At 36.3% G+C, this 19,654-nt stretch overlaps 1 protein-coding gene across 5 annotated transcripts in view; it reads left to right on the forward strand.

Annotated features, from left to right (window-relative positions):
- LRRC4C (leucine rich repeat containing 4C) overlaps window positions 1-19,654 on the forward strand; it is a 498,621-nt gene that overhangs the window by 141,745 nt on the left and 337,222 nt on the right. The window contains exon 2 of one of the 5 annotated variants that reach the window (XM_033061880.2): window positions 4,481-4,680. The exons of the other annotated variants lie outside the window; for them this stretch is intronic. The gene's annotated coding sequence lies outside the window, so the exon portion shown is untranslated. The remainder of the gene's footprint in view (window positions 1-4,480; window positions 4,681-19,654) is intronic. 5 annotated transcript variants of the gene reach the window in all.

The following is a 19,654-nucleotide window of genomic DNA, read 5'->3' on the forward strand; positions in this document are numbered from 1 at the left end:
AAAAAAGCTGTATTGATATTTTGGTTTGGCTTCTTCTGCTTCGTGTTTTATTTTTCAGTGATGCTGAGAAGTTCATAACTCCACTGAGACCCTTCATTGCTGTAAAACTAACCTCTAACTCTGTGTATAGCAGTAAATGAACATTTTCTAATACTGTGAACAGTGTTTTCAGAAGACATAGGACTATAATCAGCGCTTATGAGTTTTTCAATCAGTATCTATTTTGCTGAAAAAAATAATACTGAAATGGTTTGTTATGCGAGTATCCTATTCTTATAATTTTATAGTTTTTGAAAGGCATGATCTTATATTCTGTATCTTGAACAGTTTTACACTAAAAGTTCCTGAAATATGGGGGAAAGGAAATAAAAATAAAATGTTGAAATTAGACCAGCTTGCTTCTATTTTCCATCTGGCTTTTTGGTTCATTATTAATAGCTAATCTTTTGCTTGTGGGGCTTTTTTCCCCCACAAAATAAGATTAACTCTTTTTTTCCCTAAGAAATTCAGTATGTAGAAGAACTTTTATCTTATCCTTTCCTTATGTATGGAAGTGACCTAGTGCATCTTATTGGGCACATACAACATCAGAGTATGGTTCCTAAAGCGGAAAAAAACCATCAATTTTTTCTTCTATTATTTTGGGTTGAAATGGAAGATGCAATAACAGATTCCAACATTTTTCCAAGTGAGAACTGTGTTCCTTTGGTGAAGTTTGGTAGACAGCAGGACAGTAGTTTCTACAATGATTTCAGTTTATTAAAGATTGAGTACCAACTCGATTTGTGTCCTGCTGTTAGTTTTGTGCAAAATTAACTTAATCTGGAATGTGATGTAAGTGTGTACTTTTCAACAACTTCAGATATCAGTGGTACAGTTGAAAAATTATAGCTATTCTAAGGCAATTTTACATTAACCAGGGATACTTAATTAGGTGTCTGTTTTAATCTTAGCTTTTTAGGTATGTTTCAGTCACATGTGTTTGAGTTCTTCTGTCAGAAGAATATTCTAAATTTATACTGGCCTTTGGCTTTGCAATTTACTTAAAACACACAAAAAAGTTTTATATTCATCCAGAGTTTATAATGTTTGTTGTTTTTTTATTGGATAAGATTATTAAGCAGATATAATATTATAATTTTGTTTCATGCTTTGCATTTCTTAATCTCTAAAATAAGTAAATGAGATTAAGAAACATCCTGGAAATACAGCTACAGTGTAACCATACTGTATACTGATATTTTTCAGCTTCTATTTAACTGTAACACATCAAATGATCCTTGTGGGTCCCTTCCAACTCAGACTATTCTGACATTCTGCAAAATATTAGTAATATATATCTCCAGATTGTTGATCAGTTTTGGTCCTTTATTTTTAATCAATAAATGGACAGTTTAAATGAATTTACTTGTGTTGAGTTAGTCTTCTAGACATTAATTCGACTCGTAATTTAAAAGTAATAGTGAAGCAAATTAAATTAAAATTTTAGTCTCTTGGTTTTTAAAAACTCTGCAGGTATTCTGACATCTCTGTTTGGATTCTGATAATTTTGCAAAAGACATAGATATTGTAATGTCAACTGTTTGACTTTTGCATAATTTAGAGAAAAAAACCAAGGTTGTTTGTGATGCAAAAACTGTCAGAATAAAGAAAGAGGAAGCCAAATGCTGCTCAGATAAATGCTGTTTCAGATAAAATTTCAGGCTCCAGTGAAAAGTAAGTCTCCAGATTATCTTTTTCATTTTTTTATCTAGTGCTAAGTAAAAAGTGATAAGATTTTCAAAGGTGGGGCAAAACATATCCGTATTACAGAAATCTACACGTCTGTCACATCTCCCAGGTCTTCTGGGACTGGGTGAATTTAAGACAGAAGACTATATGAAGGATCAGATGAAGGCTCAGGAGACAATAGGATAATGTTGGGGATAATGTGAATAATGGGATTATGTGTCTCAGTACTCAGAAATTCATGCTAGGATACCCAAAGTATGCTGTATATCCTGGGCCAAGAACAGAGTCTGTATTTCAGCCAGATGCTGGATGTTCAAGGGACCGGGGGCTGGAACTCAACCTGAAAGCCTGCCCCCAAAAAAGGAACATAACCAGATCTGTGGAAATAGCATTGTTTGTCTTAATGCATTTCTGGCATTTTTCTTTCTACTTCACTGGAAGAAGCTGGATATAATATCCCTTACTCTCCCTCTGGTCTAACAGGAAAAGCTAAAGATAAACAAGGTTGAGAAATGGCTCAATTGTCTGTAAAGAAAAAAATGCGCTCGGTGGACACTTTCATTTTACAGCTATTACCCTTAGGGCCTTCCTTATTCTCTCAACTTGCTTTTGCTGATGATTAAAGTCTTGACTGATCATTATTCTCTGAGGTACTTTTGTAGGATTTATGGCTTTGAAGTGGTTGTCACATGTGCCACTAAAGTACTTCACTCTGTTTTTTCATCCCATCCTGACACCTCCTACAACCATACACGGTTTGGCTTTAATGGAACTGGAATCATAGCAGCTTTACCAGAGAGAAAGGGTTTGAGAGCAATTTAGTGCAAACTTTTAAAAACACAATCGCAATGTTTCAGATGAGTATTTGTGGCTAAATTTTAATTTTGTGGAAGTGCTTTCTGTTTTTTTTTCCATTGCTGTTCAAGTGATTAAATCTTGATCAAACCTGGAATGGAAGCTATGTTTTTGTTCTGTGTGCACAGCATAAGAAGGTAAAGAATTTTTAATAGGTTTGCTTTAAAGAAAAAAAAAATAAACCTGAACATTAAACTGTGCATTTATAAGTTTACCATGGGAACAAAAAATAGTATTAAAGGTGCTACACCACGTCAGTGGAAGATACTTCATTTGGGAGCCTGACCAGGCTGGTTAAACCAGAACAACTCAGATGTGAAGCCATTAAACTGAGTCTCAGAGTGCATAGTGCTGTGGCAAATCCAGAGTGGGAGAACTTTGTAGGTCCTCATCAGCTGTGATCAAAACCATTACTTCAGAAACTAAGATCAATGAAGTATAAAATATAAAATCATCATTGAGTCAATATTCACTGTATGAACTGAGATGGTTGAAATATTAGAATTAATTCAAAACTTCTGGTCTCTTTGAGTGAGAAAAACTCAAGTGGTATGAAATAACTGATTTGGGAAAGAATCTATAATCAAGAGAAATTTTAATGTACTCTAGATTCAAGTTTTTCACATGAAAAACAGTTGAAACAGAGGCTTTGTCTCCTCAGGAAGTGGAAAAGATATCCAGCCTGCAGGACAAATAAAAATCTGCTGTGGTCAGGGTAGAAAGTGGCATTTAAAAAAAATACTATTGTTAGGGTCCTCTGTATGCGTCTGTGGGAGAGTTTAGCTAGATTTGAACTCCGAAATTGCCTGACATTACTGTTTGAGGGAAGAAAGGAAGCACTGTGTTTTTGATCTTGCTTTGCTCTGTACTCTTGTGATAGTCACTCAAGGAAGCTGTTATTCCGGTGTAGTTGTGTTTTCTGCACTGGTTGCTCAGTAGCTCTGCAGTTGAGCTGACAGAAATGTTTTTTGATGGGCTCTGGTGTAGGGTGTTGAATCATCTAAGTTATGTAAACCAGAAAACTCCTTTCAGAGGCAGTAGGGCTAGTGGTACTTACAGAATAGAATTTACCACAGGTGAATATTATCAGCACAAGTGGTGATGGTGAGGTGATGTCCGTTGGCTTATCCTTGCAGGAGAATGGCAAGCAATGCTACCAGTTGACTCTTACTGTGTATTGGGAAATGGGGTAACTTAAAATAAGAACTAATACTTAATATCACTAATCCTAAAAATGAAAGTAAAGAATAGTTTGAGGAGTTAATCATCATGATGTTCAAAACAAGAATGCCATGGTTGCTTGCCATCTTAGGTGAAGTAGTAGACAGATTCTTTCCCAGTATCTATTTATCGCACTTCTTTTGTAAGACACCAGAGTACATTTTGTACCAATCACAGGTCCTTAAGTTAGTCTCCAAGCCTATCTAGCTGTTTGATTCCCCACCAAGAACTGGAAAAAAAAATACAACAGTGAATGGAGATGGGGGGGATGAGATTTGTGTCCTGATCTGATACTAGAAAACATTTTTAAAAAGTCTTGTTTTACTGGCTGTTTAGGAATGACATCTGTCATTCTGGCCGTTTCAGGAAAGGACAGCATTAAGTGTTTTCTTGTCAGGTGTCATGCTCTAGATGCACTTGGTAGAGACATTAAGAGCTGTAATATCAATATAGCCTCTATTATCAAAGTTTCCATCTCAAATGCAAAGGGGAGCTGCTAAATACTCCAGATGATCTAGGTGACAGGCTTTACCTTTCTCCTGTAACACATCCTCCTCTCCATTCTTCTTGCCTTGTTCCCTGTATCAAATTGTCTCAAATTGTCTCCCAAGACTTCAATTTTTTTCCTTTTCTCTTGACATGCTGTCTACCATTGGCTCCTCACTAAATGAAGCAAGGCTCCAAGACAGAATCTTGCAACTAACCAGCAGGACAGTGTATCTGCTGTAGGACTAGAAGCACCATGAAGTGGCCAGCCAAGAGGCAGCCAGCCACTTGGACTAGGTGGATGCCATCTGGCTTCCCTGTCAGCACCTATCTATTTGCTGGCCAAAATACACCAGCTCTCTGACTGCTTAGCTGCGTTCCCAGAAGGTACGTGCTGCTTTTTTAACTCACATGGAAAGCTCAGTGTCTCACACAGCCTATCTAATTTGGATTGTATTTTATCTGTAGTATGTGGCCTTTTGTTTTCATTTGGTTTATTTGGGTTACATTTAGGGATCGCTCTTCAGAATAAACTGTTTTGTCATTATTTTCTGAAGAATATTCAGCACTTCAGTTTCTTTGTTGTTGCAAGTCAGACATTCATGCAAGACACTACAGGCTGTCTGTTTTCTCCCTCCCTTTCTCAGTAAGTTTTCTATAAAACAACCAACCACAAAATACTCATTAGATGTTCAGAGGGTGTGGGAAGAGACAGCATAGAAAATTCCACATTACAGCTTCTCCTGAACATCCAAAACTATTGGATCCTTTGACCCAGGCAGTTTAATGAAAACTGTGGCACGGTACCCTCTTTTGTCACAAAGGACCTGCAAGTACTTTAGATTGCTCTTGTAATGTGTCTTTCTCTAGAAATGGTGCCTGTGCTTGACATTTTTAATGTTAAATATCAAAGGTCGAGAACAGAAAAACTGCAGTGAAGGTGGTGTGTGAATTTCAATCTCTGTGATTTATTTTATGGGCTTGGAAGAATTAATTTTCTATTATTTGACTCACATTGAGCGCTGAAGCATTTTGTTCTTCTTCTGTAAACAACCTAACTTAACTTATTTTAACTTTTTATTTTAATAATAATACTAAAGCAGTGATTTCCAGTTGATTTTTCTAAGCATAACCACTTACATGTGTTGGCAGAAGTTAGCTGTTGTCCCCAGGTGATGAATGTATGCACATGAATGGAATGAAAAAGTCAGCACGTGTGTGAGGAGATGCCAATGGCATCATACACCATGGTTCTGTGTTCTTTCCCTGTGCAAGGATTGGTAAAAACAAGATGTTATTAGTGTCATGGTATAAACATCTCATCATAGCAAAAGTGTAGTGCTATGTCTAACTGCAATCTGTTTTATGACAAAAGATCCACGCAGCAGTAATCCTCAAAAACGTGGTAGTTACCAGGAATTAATGGCTGCATTGTTAGTTAATTCCCTAGGTAGGACAAAACACATTAATTTGTGTTCTACCTAGCTTGTCATTAATATGGTAATGACTGTGTTTAGGAAAAAGGCTTCTCCTGTTAGAATCATAACCACTATTGTTATGTTAAAAATCAGTATGTTCTTAGTTCTGTTTCTGAAGTCCATTTAATATGTGCATTAGTTTTGGAAAACTGATCAAGAGGTAATGACCAACTTTGTGCTTAAATAAAAATCCCACAACCCCTCAGTAGAAAGATCTTCAGGAGGACATTGGCGATGTATAGAAATAATGTTGTTTAGGTAAGTATTGAAATTCTGAAGGAAAAAGAAAAAAATAAGGATGGGCCTAGCTGAGTGTCCCAATATACTTTTCTCTCACTGTCCCTGAAGAAATTTAATTCAAATGAATTTGGGTTTTTTTGGACTACCTTGCTGAGTTCATCAGTTCACCTGAATTTAAAGAATGCAATTGTGCAAAACAAATCCTCATCCATATAGTGCTAGAATCTGGGTGTTTTCTAGGACAGATTAGGTGGAAATGGTGTCTGTCAGTACCAGGATCTAGAGCTTGAGAGGTCTGGGATAAGGCCTGGAGAGCTTCTGCTCGTTGAAGTCAGCATTTTGCAAGTTAGAGATTTATAGAGAAGCAATACAGTGCAGTGAGGAATAAAAACCCAATATGAATGAGAAGGCTACTCTGTTAAAATAGGATTTGAAAAGATTCATACATTCAATTAAAAATAATTATATTTCTGTATTGCTGTTGATTTAATAATTTTGAAGAAGTTTAATATGATAACAAGTGAAGACAACTGATGGTGGAAAAATTGGGAGAGAACGTGTATCAAACCAGGTCTATAAAACTTGTCTACTTAACACTAAAATACAATTGGTTAATATGTTTCTGAATTACAACAGGAAAAACAGCTGGTATAAGTCTTCTCCTATAAACTGTGTTCTTCTGCTGTTAAATTACTCCTTAGTCCCCTTGTTACTGCTCTCTTGATTAACTTTCTTTTACACAAGAATGTGCTTAGTAGCAGTTGGGTTTCCTTCTTTTAAAGAAGAAGAAATGCATCTTTTTGACAGTGGGCTGTAGCTTTTCCCTTTTTTTCTTAGTGGCTTGTTTGTATTGGAAATGTTTGTGGTTAGGGCTAGGGTTGAGAGAGTCCAAGAACCTACAGCTCCAGGAAATCCTGGACTGGAAAAGGCATGCCAATGCCATCCTGACAAGCCCCAGTGTTGATGCTCTTACATTTTTTCTGATCTGGACCACCCCTGGTGATGAGGTTAGGCTAGAGTTAAGGTAATGGTGACTGTAATGGGTAGGCTAATGGAGTTTCAATCAACCTATGCCCCCCTACACTGACCTCTTTTCAACCCTTTAGAACCTTTCCAGGTTACTTCAGCATCTTATGTTCATTTTCCTCATGCCTTTGGAGATAAGTATAAAATAAACCTTTGTCTCTTTCATAGAAAGTTGCCTTACCCACTCTTCCTCTGTTTAGTTCCTTGAGTGTTAATATCTAGATTGATTTTTAGAGCATTATCAGATATTTTAGTATTCTTTTAACCATGTCAGAAAACTAAAAATGTCATGTTTCCTCAGATCCAAAACTTAAAATAGCTACTAACCCAGAAAATTATGTCAGAGAAAATAGGAGAAAAATTGCTGTCATCATAACAGTTATCTGCTAAATCACCTTAGCATTTGCTTGCAGTTGGAGATAAGCAGTTCTCTGTGACCATTACAGCATTCCCATTAATTGTTTTCTGCTTATTCTCTAAAAGTTTCATTTGACAGCTGAATGTTTTAGTTTCCTGACAGCTAATAATAAGAATTAGGAAAGCGAGAACTGGCATTGTGCTCAGAAAGCCTTGCAGAGCAGTGATGAATCTGCCATGGGGAATACAGACTCTGCTGTTCTGATACTTAAGGGACCATAATGATACTGAAGGGAAAAGGAAACCACAGGGACCCATATTAGGGACTGAGAGTCAGTTAATGGGAGAACAAAGATGAAGACTGTGATGATTCAGAAATGAACTGTGTGAAGATTGTGTGGTGGGGAATGAAAAAGGAAGGTAGACGTGCAGCAGAGGACAAACTGAGAAATTGATGCATCTGCTTGCATTTTTGGGGATAAAGGTTATTCTTGTTTTGGGAAAAAGGAACATCAGTGGCATCAGCAGTACTGTGATGGCTAAAGATAAAAATAAATAGGCTCTCAAGAGAGTGGAGAACAGGATATCTGCAGAGAAATACAGGGCTTACAGAAACTGGAGGTTTCCTCCATTATGAACAAAAGGATAGAGAATTATGATAACTATTAGTTACACACCTAGAACACAGGGAAAGGAAATCAGTGATTGTATGGACAGAGTTAGGGCCCTTCCATGTTTTCCTATGTATCCATATTGCTTATCTTGTATTACTTGGGATGGGAGCTTCTTCAGTGGCTTTTGACATGGAAAAGATCAGGACAGAGAACAGAAGTGCTGGGATAGCAGGGAGCATATCAAGGAACCACTGTGTGTTAAATGAACTTGGTTTTCAGAAATGCTGAATGTTGAATTTATGCGAAAATGTTTGTCAAGTATTTAATTTCTGAGTTTCTCTCAAACAATATTGGGTTTATTCCAAGTGATACACAGTTGGTGTGTTTCACCACTGCTTTGATGCAAAGATGCCATTTGTCCTACCCTTGTAGATATTTGGTGTCTTATTTGTTGGACTAAAGATTTTTAATAATGTCCAGCCTTGGAAATATTCAAGGAGACATCTGGAAATATAGGTTGGAACATCCATTTCCACTTTGAAAGTCTGAGCAGGAAGATTAGCCAAGAGATAGAATTAAATCCACCTATGTTTGTGAATTAGAATTTGTGTGTCTGGTAAAGCACAGTTGTAAATTATGCAAATCAGTGGTCATATTAATGTAGTGATTTATATATTATTGCTAACATAAAAGCTTTATAGGGCTGGTGGTGGAGTAATCTTTTCTGCCTTTTGACAACATTTACAGTCCGAGAATGGGGAGACACAATCCAAGTGCCCAAGTATTTTAGTCTCAATGCTTTGCATGTTTTACATCTTGCAAAGTGGAAAAAGAACTCAGTTCCCCATGGCAGATGTTTTGCTTGTGGAAGCCTACTTGTAAAAGAGTATGCTTGGAAGGCTTTTGGAATGACTTTTATTCATATATTACCTGATGTCAGTGATGTGTGTGGTACTGTCAGTTACCCATCTCTCTTAGGATCAGGAACTTGGCTAGCACATTTCTACTGGCATTTTAGTTATTCTTCTTTTAAACATCTGTGAGTTTGGCTTGTGAAGCTGACCATTCAAAGTTCCAGCCATACCTAATGTGTGTATTGCATTTGCAGCCCCTACTCAAAGCCAGGTTCTTAACTGGGTATGCAAGTTGCATTTATAGCATCACATATTCTGACTCACATTTTTTACATCCTTATTTTCTGTAAGTTCACAATATCTCATTTAGAGGTGGTATCACTCCCTTTTTGTAGTATGTAAATGACTCTGAAGTCTTTGCTGTGAATCTGTGCATGGAGTAAAGGAGTATTTCATTTAAACAGGAAAAAGAGGGCGTACATGCAGTAAAGGCGGGCTGGGGTGTGATAGATGAGAGCCTGTGATTCTTTGGGGAGGTTTACATAATTATTAGCAAAAATCTGCTAATCTTCATGAGAAGAAAGTTATTGAAGGGAGAGGTTTTGGAGACTGCAGGGATGTCAGCTTCATCTGAATTGCCTCTAAAATCCTGTGGGAAATGAAATAGCCAGCAAGGATTTCAAGTTGGCTTATTTTCCAGCATTCCTAATCTGCTTACTTCATGATAGGGTTTGATGCAATAATATACTTTCCTTCTGTATTGCAAGCTGCTTGCTTAAAGTTTATATTTTGGCACGAGAAAATAAAGGAATGCTGTCTTAGCTGTCCCATCACAGTCACTTTGCCTATCCACGAAAAGAAATTGAGGTTAGAGAGGTCTGCTTAGGTTTCACAATAACATAGAGGCAAGGGCTATATTAATCATGAAAACAGCAACATAAGGAAACAAAATAAGGAAAGAGTATAAACTTTTCCCTATCCTTTCAGAATAATCTTAGTACACCCAAATCTGGGTGTTTTCAGTAAAACCTGGAGCAGTGGAGTTCATTGACCTTTGACAGGTCATTAACCTGTTCTGACAGTGGAAGGCAACAGTAGGCAGAGGAATTAAGATGAGAATGGATTTTAAGAACGTTCAAGTGCAGAGTTCTGTTTTGAGGAAAGGCAAGGAGAGATGTGCTGTCTTTTTCTCTAATGTTTTTGTATCAGGAACTACACAAATAACAGTAGCTATTCCTGGAAGTGTATGTGTCCCGTAGGAGTAGACAAAGATAAGCATGGTTGAATAATGGAGAAATGATCAGGAGCACTTGTACCTGAGAACTGGTTGAAAATCAGGATTTCTCTCAAATCTGCATTGGGTGGGTTTATGGCAAAACAAAAAGAAACAAGGGTTTGTTGTTATCTTTTGAAAGTCTATTTATTGGATATTGTCAAAAGTAGTGACCTGCATTAATCTGAAACCATTTGAATTCTGATTTAAATCTCTTCCTTTTCTAAAGATCTATTTTTGCTATTTCACATTTATTTTAAATAATTTATAAGCTATCTGGTCTTGAAAGAATATATAGAAATTTAGTAGTGAGTACAGTTTGGATAGTTTACAACTATAATTTGTATACAAATTTCATACTTCCTGCCCAAGCTTTTTTTGCTTCTGGATTAAAACACATTAATAATTTTCATGCAATGCCCTTGAATGTGGCATTGAACATATTTGCTGTCAAATGTTCACATCTTTTAGTCTTTGCAATCTTTAGATTCTCTCCTTCTCTGCTGTCTCTCCCAAAGAGCCCTCTGGAATTCCATTGTGTTAAACTTAATTTTAAAAGTAGCCAACAGACTTTGCACGTGTTAAGGCATTATGCTTCTTTATGACCTCAGTTCACAAGAGCAAGCATCATATAGAATTTGTGCTTCATAATTGGTATGGCTGTCTATTGCTGTGTTAGTGTGGGCTGGAAAGCAGGTCTTAGCAGGTTTTCATTGTAGCAAAATCTATGTGATTTACATTCAAAGGAGTTTCCTAAATCCAGGAAAAATAAATGTATCTGTTGGTTAGTTATGGTCATAGTGATCTGGAATAATTATTAGTTAAAAAAAAAAAAAATTAAACTTATCTGTTTTGCTTTGTTAAAACCTTGTCTTTTTGAAGTCACCTTGTGAGAAGATGTGTTGACTGATTGCTGCATTGAATTAATTGCAGAGCATCCTGTAACTTTCTATGAAACTTAGTGAGGGGGAAGGTGTTGACGGTATTTCATACATACTCTTTTCTTAGTTAGGAGTGTTTAAAGTTGATTGCAGTTGCGTTGCAGATTTACATGTCAACTTGCTCTTTTAATGGGTTATTGATTATATTTTAAATCCAGAAATGAGTTTGAGTGGCTGCTTATATTTACCATACAGGAAGAGATGTGTCCTACACATATATATATATATAAAAAAATGTAATCTGGGACCCTCTTTCCTGCTCCTGCTCTTGAATCATGGAGCACATATAAGACAGCCTTCTGTCAAATATCCTGAGTACACATTATAAATGAATATTACCCTGGACAGTCATAAATAATATTCTTAGCTTTTAAAGCATAATTAACATTGACTGCTAGCTAGTAACACAGCTGAATAATTATGCCACATTTTAAGACTATTTCTGTCTGCTACAACCACAGTCAAGCAGTTAAAATATGGCCAGTACTTTGGGGTTTGGCATAGTAATTTTTAGCTACAAATTCCCAGTGAGTTCTTTAAAAGTCTAATTAGTAACAACCATTAGTGTTGGCTTATTACTCTGGTTTAGGCACTAAATAAGCAGCCTACTTTGGGAGGGTAAAGTCTTACAACGTACTCAGAGTATAGCAGCTACAAGGGTTCATTTTGCTCTTATTTCTAAAGCAAAATCCCTTTAGTTACCCAGGGGTCTCAGTGGCTGAATCCAGAAATGCTTAACTCTCTTGGGTACCCCACTGCATCCATGTTCTGGATTCCCTGTGGCCAGGACACCCCACCATGCAGTAGGAACTAAAAGCCCCCCCACATATTTGGTAGGGACCTGTGCTAAGTTTTTCTGCTTACAACAAATACCCACAAGAGAATGATTAACTGAGCCTGCCCATAGGAAAGCTGGCTGAGATTTGGTGAGAAGACTGATCTGGGACGGTACAGTCCAGTTACTTTCATGAGTTTGTCCTCAGACCTGTCCTTGACCAGTTCCTTGGGTCACAACATGCAACCTGGCCAGGTTCAAAGGAGCAGACTACTGGCTGCAGTGTGATGTAAGGTGTGCAAGTAAGCAACTGGAAAGCTGATTCTGGTATAAAACACTACAGCTGCATTTCTGTGCTTTAGTCTGTAAGATGCCTTAAGGGCATATAGTGTCCTCTAAATTGAAAGAGCATTATATGCCCTTGTTTTCTTATGTGCAAGTATTACCTTGTGTGAATATGTTGGTGTTGACACAATTTAACACTAGAATTCTAAGAGAAACTTTCTAGAGGTTTCAGTAAAAGAAGAACAAAGAGTTGTAGCAGGATACATGGATTTGCAAGTATTTTTTTCCAAGAATCATGAAACAAAAAAAAGTGGCATGCACTGAAGAATGATTGCTGTGCACTGAATTGTTGGTAAAGCCAGTTTATGCTCCATACCTTCATTTTGTCAATAACTGTTATAATTTATATTTTATATGTATTAGTATATTTCACATAGATTTACAAATTGTGCACAGATTATGCAGTTTGAGGCTATGGATATCAGTGAAGGTCTAGGAAACAGCAAGTATTTAAAATGCTAATTGTCTTGTTTTCAAAGTATTTCTATGTAGTGCAGTCAAAAAGGGCACATAACTTTCAATACTAAATGAAACTGTAATATTTTCAATGCTACTTTGGACTTCTTCCTGCCTGTTGCTTCTAGCTAATAGTGTTATTGGAAGCAGTTGTCTTCTGGCTTTAGAGCTTTATCTTTTAGTGACCAAAAGTCTCTTTAATTTGTGGGTTTAGATCTTTATCAAAGAGTAGTTATCTATTTTGATCTCTGGTTAGTAATTGAAGAGCAGATTTCTGAAATAATTAGATCTTATTCTAATTTGACTTTATGTAGGAGTTGGTGGCTATTGAGTTACTGTTCCTGTATGTAAATATTTCTTTGAGATTTTATTCCACTCAAATCACTGTCTAATGTCTATATGCTTTGAAGGTTTTCAGTTTAGAGCGTCTATTAATCTTTTTTTCTGTACAACAAGTGTTTTTAGATCCTTAAAAATGTTAATGATGAATCATACTTTTCAATGTAGTTTTACTAGGGGATTTATTGGAGATATATTCCTACTGTGTAGTTGAACTTCATATATTCACAGAGGTGATACAATTACTGCTGGACTTACTGGGACATTGGAGTGAGGAGTTACGCAACACGTACTGAGTTTTTGTGATTTTCTTTTGAACACTTTATTATTCCTTAAATTGGCAACTCGTCCGTTTCTCACCGCACCCTGGTGTAACTGTGGAGAAGGACAATGTGTTTACCTGAGTTTTTAACTGATCTGCTGTATCTAAATTGTCAGACAACTAGGAGTTGTCAATTTTTCCCACATCTCTCTTAATTCTATAAACTTATTTCTTGATAGTACACTTTGTCCTTTCTCTTGCTTAATTTACCCAGACAGGTGAGGGGAGTGACTCCAGCAGGAGCACTGTAGGCATAATATATCCCAAGTTCATCACAGAAGGCTGAGGCAGTGGCCTTAGAAGACATTTACTTCATTTATGTTCACTGCTATGGATCCAAGGAATTTTCACTGCTGTAAAACTCTGTTTGCTAATGCAATCCAATAACTGATATTTCTGGCATGAATTCATCCTTGCTGGAAATAACCCTTTTGCTTTCAGTAACGTTATTTTAGGGATGAATTTAGTCATCTAGCTTGTTAAATTATATCCCTTTCTTTTCCTTGATTTCCTCCTTTCCCACCATGTGAAATCTGTAGTCTTCTCTCTTGGGTCAGCATTTTATTTTCAATGTGAAATATATGTCCTGGCTCCAAGGTCATAAACCATTCAAACAGCTTCTATTATATTAAGGATTAATGTGAAGTATTTATTCTACCACTAGTAGGAGTGGAATACTGGAAGATCTACTAATATTTGCTAAAATGTGTTCTTTTACAAGAAAGAGACAGGGTAATAATGTGTAAGATTACATTTATTCTGCACTGTACTTTGAATTTCAAGAGATAACAAAAAATCAGGAGGGGGAGGAGGTGAGATGAAATATCTGGAATAAGCAGCTGACATCCAACAGGCCTGAGAACATTGGTGTAGTAATAACAGGGAACTGCCTTACTGTGAGTGATTTTGTCCATGTAAATTCTTGGCTTTTCATATCTGCAAAGCTATTTTACTAGTTCTGCTAATGATTCCAGCTCTGGAAATGTGACCTGTAAAGGAATGGGTAGGGATAATTATGAATCTGAGCTTTTGTCAGTCCTTTGAAGCAGGCTTTTCAGTGCATCTCAGAACACACTTTTGCATCCACCTCAAAGGAATTTGAATTCCAGAAAAGCAGTTTTATATTTTGTGCCTGAATTTCCCATAGATCAAAACAGAGTTGCAACAGCTATCCAGAAAATTATCCAGACCAATGAATAGTTGTCTTGGGTGTCTGAGGCCTCTCTTTTATTAGGCTGGATTTTTTTTTCAGTTCTGAAGAACGCATGTCTAAAACTGAGTCACACATTTGCAAATATATGGAATGTCAAAACTAAAGTATATGAAAAAAATAAGTTGTTAAATTATTATGGAAGAAGTACAGATTGATTTTGTTGGTGGTGCTTTTTTTTTTTTTTGTCCTCTCCATACAAATTTTCTGAGAATGAGTGTCCTTCTGGATCTTTCTGGCTTCATTAGCAACTGTATAGTCTGTACAAAACATAATTGAAGAATTTTGGCATGTGAATCTGAAAAGAGAAGCACCAATTACTGATACTCTGTCCCTGTGGAGAAGCTTTTGCTCATATTTCAGGGCATGATGCGATCAGTTTAAAGTGCTTATCATAAAACACTCTAAAAATGGGATTACAGAGGACAAGCAATGTTTCCTTGCTTTGTTTGCCCACATTAATGATAGTTTTTGAGGTCTTGCACTGGATCAAAGTCATTTCAGAGACCAAGCATTGTCAGCAGTAGAGGCTATGCAACCAAGAGATGAGATGAATGGGCCAGGACCAGAAAAGAATTCAGAAGGAAAGTGCAGATGAATTAGTAAAACTACACTACATATAACAAATGTAGTTTGTGTCCTCTCACTTCCTTCTGCCCAGATACTTCAAGGCACAAAATATGAGTTCTAAAGAGAGCTTCAGGAAGATTTGGACAACTGGAAAATTGCTAAAATCTTACAAAAAGCAAAAGGCCTTGTAGATAAATACATGGAAGAAAGGGCAGCATGACTTCTGTAAAATGAATCCCTCTGTACACAGCAATGAGCAGGGGAATAAGAAGGGAACTCCTTGAATGGGTGAATCAGTGATTTAAACATGGGAACCACAGGGAAGGAACAAATGATCAGCTGCCTAAGTATCCAGTGAAAGATATTTATGTGTGGACAAGGGCTAACTAGCATATGGAGCAATGTACAGCTGGCTAGAGTAAGAAAGCTTCTTGATGACTGTAAACATAAAGTTATATCGAAGAACTGCAGAAGGATCTTACACAACTCAGTAGCTGCATAATAACGTGTCACATGAAATTTGGTGTAACAGATAAATTTTCTGCATGAAAAATGTAAATTTTGATGTTGTATATGTAATGATGAAAGCTGAGATGACTTTCAGCACTCAGAAGGAAGATTTGTGAGGTTATACAGCAAAAAGTCCATAAAGGTATCAGTTTAGTGTCCAGTAGCAAATCAAAATAAATAGAAAAACAAACTAACTGAAAGAAGTTATTAGAAAACAGATAAATTGAGTCACTGTGTAAATCCAAGATTTACCCTTATCTTAGTTCTTTCATCCCTTAATTAATTAAATCTTTAATATCTTCACATATAGTGGCTGGGAGATAGGACATGGTTGTTCACAACCTGCATTCTGATGAGGCCAACTTTTGGCTACTACCTGAACTAAGATGGAACCCTTGTGGTAATATGACAAATCTTACTGTTTTCTCTTATGGTACAGTAGAATAAATAAAATATCATCTGACTTCTATTTCGACAGTCCACAAGAAAATTATTTTAGCATGTGTAATTTGTCTGTTCTTTAGCACTTCACATTTGCACACAATAGCATTTAATATCTTGGGTTTGGGAACTTTTCTAACAAATGACCATGTCTAAAAATTACTGTTTTTCTTATAAAATTTTGGTTCAAATCGATAAGTATTCTAGGTGATTTTTTTGTTTGTTTTTGGTTTTTTTACCATGCAAATATTTAAAAAAAACCTATTTTCATTCCCTATCTTATTGATTTTTTCATTGTTTTTAGCATCATGTTTTTGGTATCTCCATCACACTAAGAGAAATGTCCTTTGAAGTACTCAGTACTTTGAAAGCAGGGCAGGAGGGAAGGTCGGAAATTTCATCAGGTATCTGCTGAGATCTGCCTGTTTAGAAAGTGAAGATACTGACCAAAAAAACTGATACTTTTCCAGAAGGAGTTTTTTGATCCAGTATGCAGTTGGTTTGCTAATAGACATCAAGAGAACAACATATCGCAATAACATCAGGTTTAGATCAACAACACTTTTCTTTATATGCGCTTGGTGTGTGAACAAAGGAATGAAGAAGTCAGGTGTAATGTGGCTACCAACAGGACTGAGACCAGTCTGTCACCTCTGCACACCTTTCCTATTATTCCATGGTTGTAAACACTAGGACCTGCTGCATGCCCCGTAAAAGCTGCTGCTCCCTGATCTGTTTTCATTTTGTAATGTAAGGCATGAAATCATAATTTCAGATAATTTCAGACTCAGCAAGTTTGGTCACTTGGAATAAAATGCATGTCAGATCAGACTAGTTGAAGTATTAATTATCAGTGATAATAATTACAAATGTAGTCTCGTCTTCTCCTTACCTTTTAATACATCCCTGTTTCTGTGATTGTAGTAGTCATTCATAAATATAATCTATTTTTAGTGAATTATTTTCAACAACTAATGGCATGAAATGAACCATTGAAAATGAGCAATTAATTTGCTTCAGTTATTTGTTATTCACTGCTTGGGGTATAGCTGGTCTGTACATAATGTATTATTATTTTATCATAGATGACTGAAAAATTTTAATATTTAGAATAATGAATTTTTAATTTAGAGAATGGTGATATAAAGTTAACTTTTATTCTGATTTCTAGAATTTTTCACTTATTTTTATCAGCACAAAATTATTTAAGTTATCCAGTTTAAATGCAAATGTAAAAAACCTGGAGGTGCACAGTTCTACAGTGGCAGATAAGTGGTAGGGAAGATCACTTCTGAAGAGGCAAGGAGTTATGACTGGGAGAAGTGTGTGCAGGGCAACCCTTTCACCAAGGGAGTCCTACACATTGACAAGAGCTCGTGTTTTAGGCTATGGAGATTTACTTTAATATCCGAGTTTGTATTTTATGTCTAGTGGATTTGCACTAGTTCCTGCAATGCTGCTAAATCATGCCAAGAATATCTGTATAAAATGCTGGGTTTGATCTTTTCTTCTACCTTCCTTGTTTAATCTTCCATCTTCATTTCCCTGATGCTATCATTTGCTACATATTTGTTAAGAAAATGAGGGTTAGACTTACCAGTTCTTTGTTCACTAAATCTGCTAACTAACTTTATCTGTAATATGATAAATGCAAGATTTGATAGAATATCTGTTGGATTCAAAATGAGAAGAGATTTTTTTCTTGTGCTGGCACTAAGGTGCATAACGGAGAGCACCACTTTTACAGGCCTCCTGGAAAACTAACTTACAGCAGAAGAGATTTTTGGTGATTTGAGAAGCACTATGCTAAAGGAAAAATGATAAATTTTTCCTTCTCTGCTGTGGAGGAAAGATAGGAAATAGAGATCAGTATTGCAACATCAGATACCTTTTGAGCGAAAAAAAAAATCAGTAATTGAGCAAAAAATTAAAGGAACAAAAATCCATGACATTCAGAGGCAAACTAGGGAAATAAGATCTAAATAAAATTACCACTATGCAAGTAGTAACTATACATAATTTATAGACGACCCAAAGAAGCATAAAAAAGGATGTCCTGCAATAGCCATGTTAATCGACAATTTTGAAAGGTTGCTTTGATCTGCATCTTTCAGCCATATTCCTATTATTTTGATAGATAGTAATGTTAAAGGTGAATATCTTAGTGAGATTTCATTTGCATTTGAAGCAGTCTTGCACTTTTGTCTCCTCTTCAAGCATCCCAGCAATCTAATTTTTTTTCTTTTTATTTTAATGTTAAATTTATGTGTGCTAAAGCTAATGAGATATTAAGCCATTTTAAACCTCTGGAATGTGAATAGAGAAGATTTTCATATGTTAATTGAAATTGGAAAATGTGATTGAATAGCAGAAGGCTATTGTTAAAATTAAAATAGGTCTAATTTAGAGAGAATATTTCTGATAACAAGGGGAGTTTGTGCATAGTGATATTCTTTGGAGAGTAGTACAGACCTTTGGCTTGTGCAGAGGAAGCCATATGCAGAGATGTGACAGGATCTTCTCCTATTGCTCTTGAGATGTTCTATGTTGTAAGTGGGAATCTGGGATTAGCTGGGAAGTGAGATTCCCCTTTCCTACCAAAATGAAGAGTGAGGGGGCTCCTTCCCCTCATTAGACATGGAGCCATGTGCCAATTCACAAAAGGAACTGTGAACCCTCTCACATCTTTGTCTGGATGTTGGCAGGCTGCTCAGTCCTGGGAAGGGTGAGTGAAGAACACTACTGGATCAAACAGAAAACTCAGTGCTAATCCTTTTCCTTTACTCTTTCAGGATTTTTGTGTGTGTTTTCATTGGAACTGCTGTGCTGTGACTCCAAATATTTCTGTAGTGAGGGCTCAGGTGGTAGAAGCTCATTGCAGTGCAAAAGCTTGAAACCCCACTACATGCAGTTTACAAGTAATTGTGTCAAGCTCACTGATAATTACCAGTCCATGCCAAATTGGCACAAGAGTTCTATTTTATTTTATTTTATTTTTATTTCTTTTTAAAGCTTGGAAAGCTCCAAAAGAGGCAGTAGCAACAGCAGCAAAGTTTACTATTTTTTATGTGCAGATTCACACTAAATTATGGGTCAGCATGCAATTTTTGGTACCATTGAGTTCTCCATTTGCAAACTGGAGGCTTCATTTATGCATTGAAAAACACAGCATTAAATTAGCTAGGTGGGTGACTGCACAGAAATATTAGAATGAAAAGATGAGTGAATCTGGGAGGTGCAGTGGGGAAATACACATTATAAAATAAATGTCCCCATTTTATTATTCCCACCTACTCTCCTTATGGTGATATCATTTGGTTCTTATCCTCATTTTTTTTCAGCCTTCATACTTTCTTGAGAAAAGGAATATTTGGGAGGATGAAATTGTAAAAAAAACCAATTTGTCAGGCTGTCCTCTGCAAGCTGTAGTCCCTGCAAACACTTTGAGTAGAAGGTTAGCTTTCAAATCTTTCTGCCCTTGAGCATTGCATTTTTTTATTTATGTCCTACAAAATGCAGCTAAATTTTATATCCCTTCTTTATCCACTTAATCACAAATGGTAGTAAAGTAGTAAAAACATGCAGGAATGGCCTTCAAGTTGTAAACAAA

The sequence above is a fragment of the Catharus ustulatus genome, chromosome 6, assembly GCF_009819885.2.
Source record: "Catharus ustulatus isolate bCatUst1 chromosome 6, bCatUst1.pri.v2, whole genome shotgun sequence".
NCBI classification, from domain to species: Eukaryota; Metazoa; Chordata; class Aves; order Passeriformes; family Turdidae; genus Catharus; species Catharus ustulatus.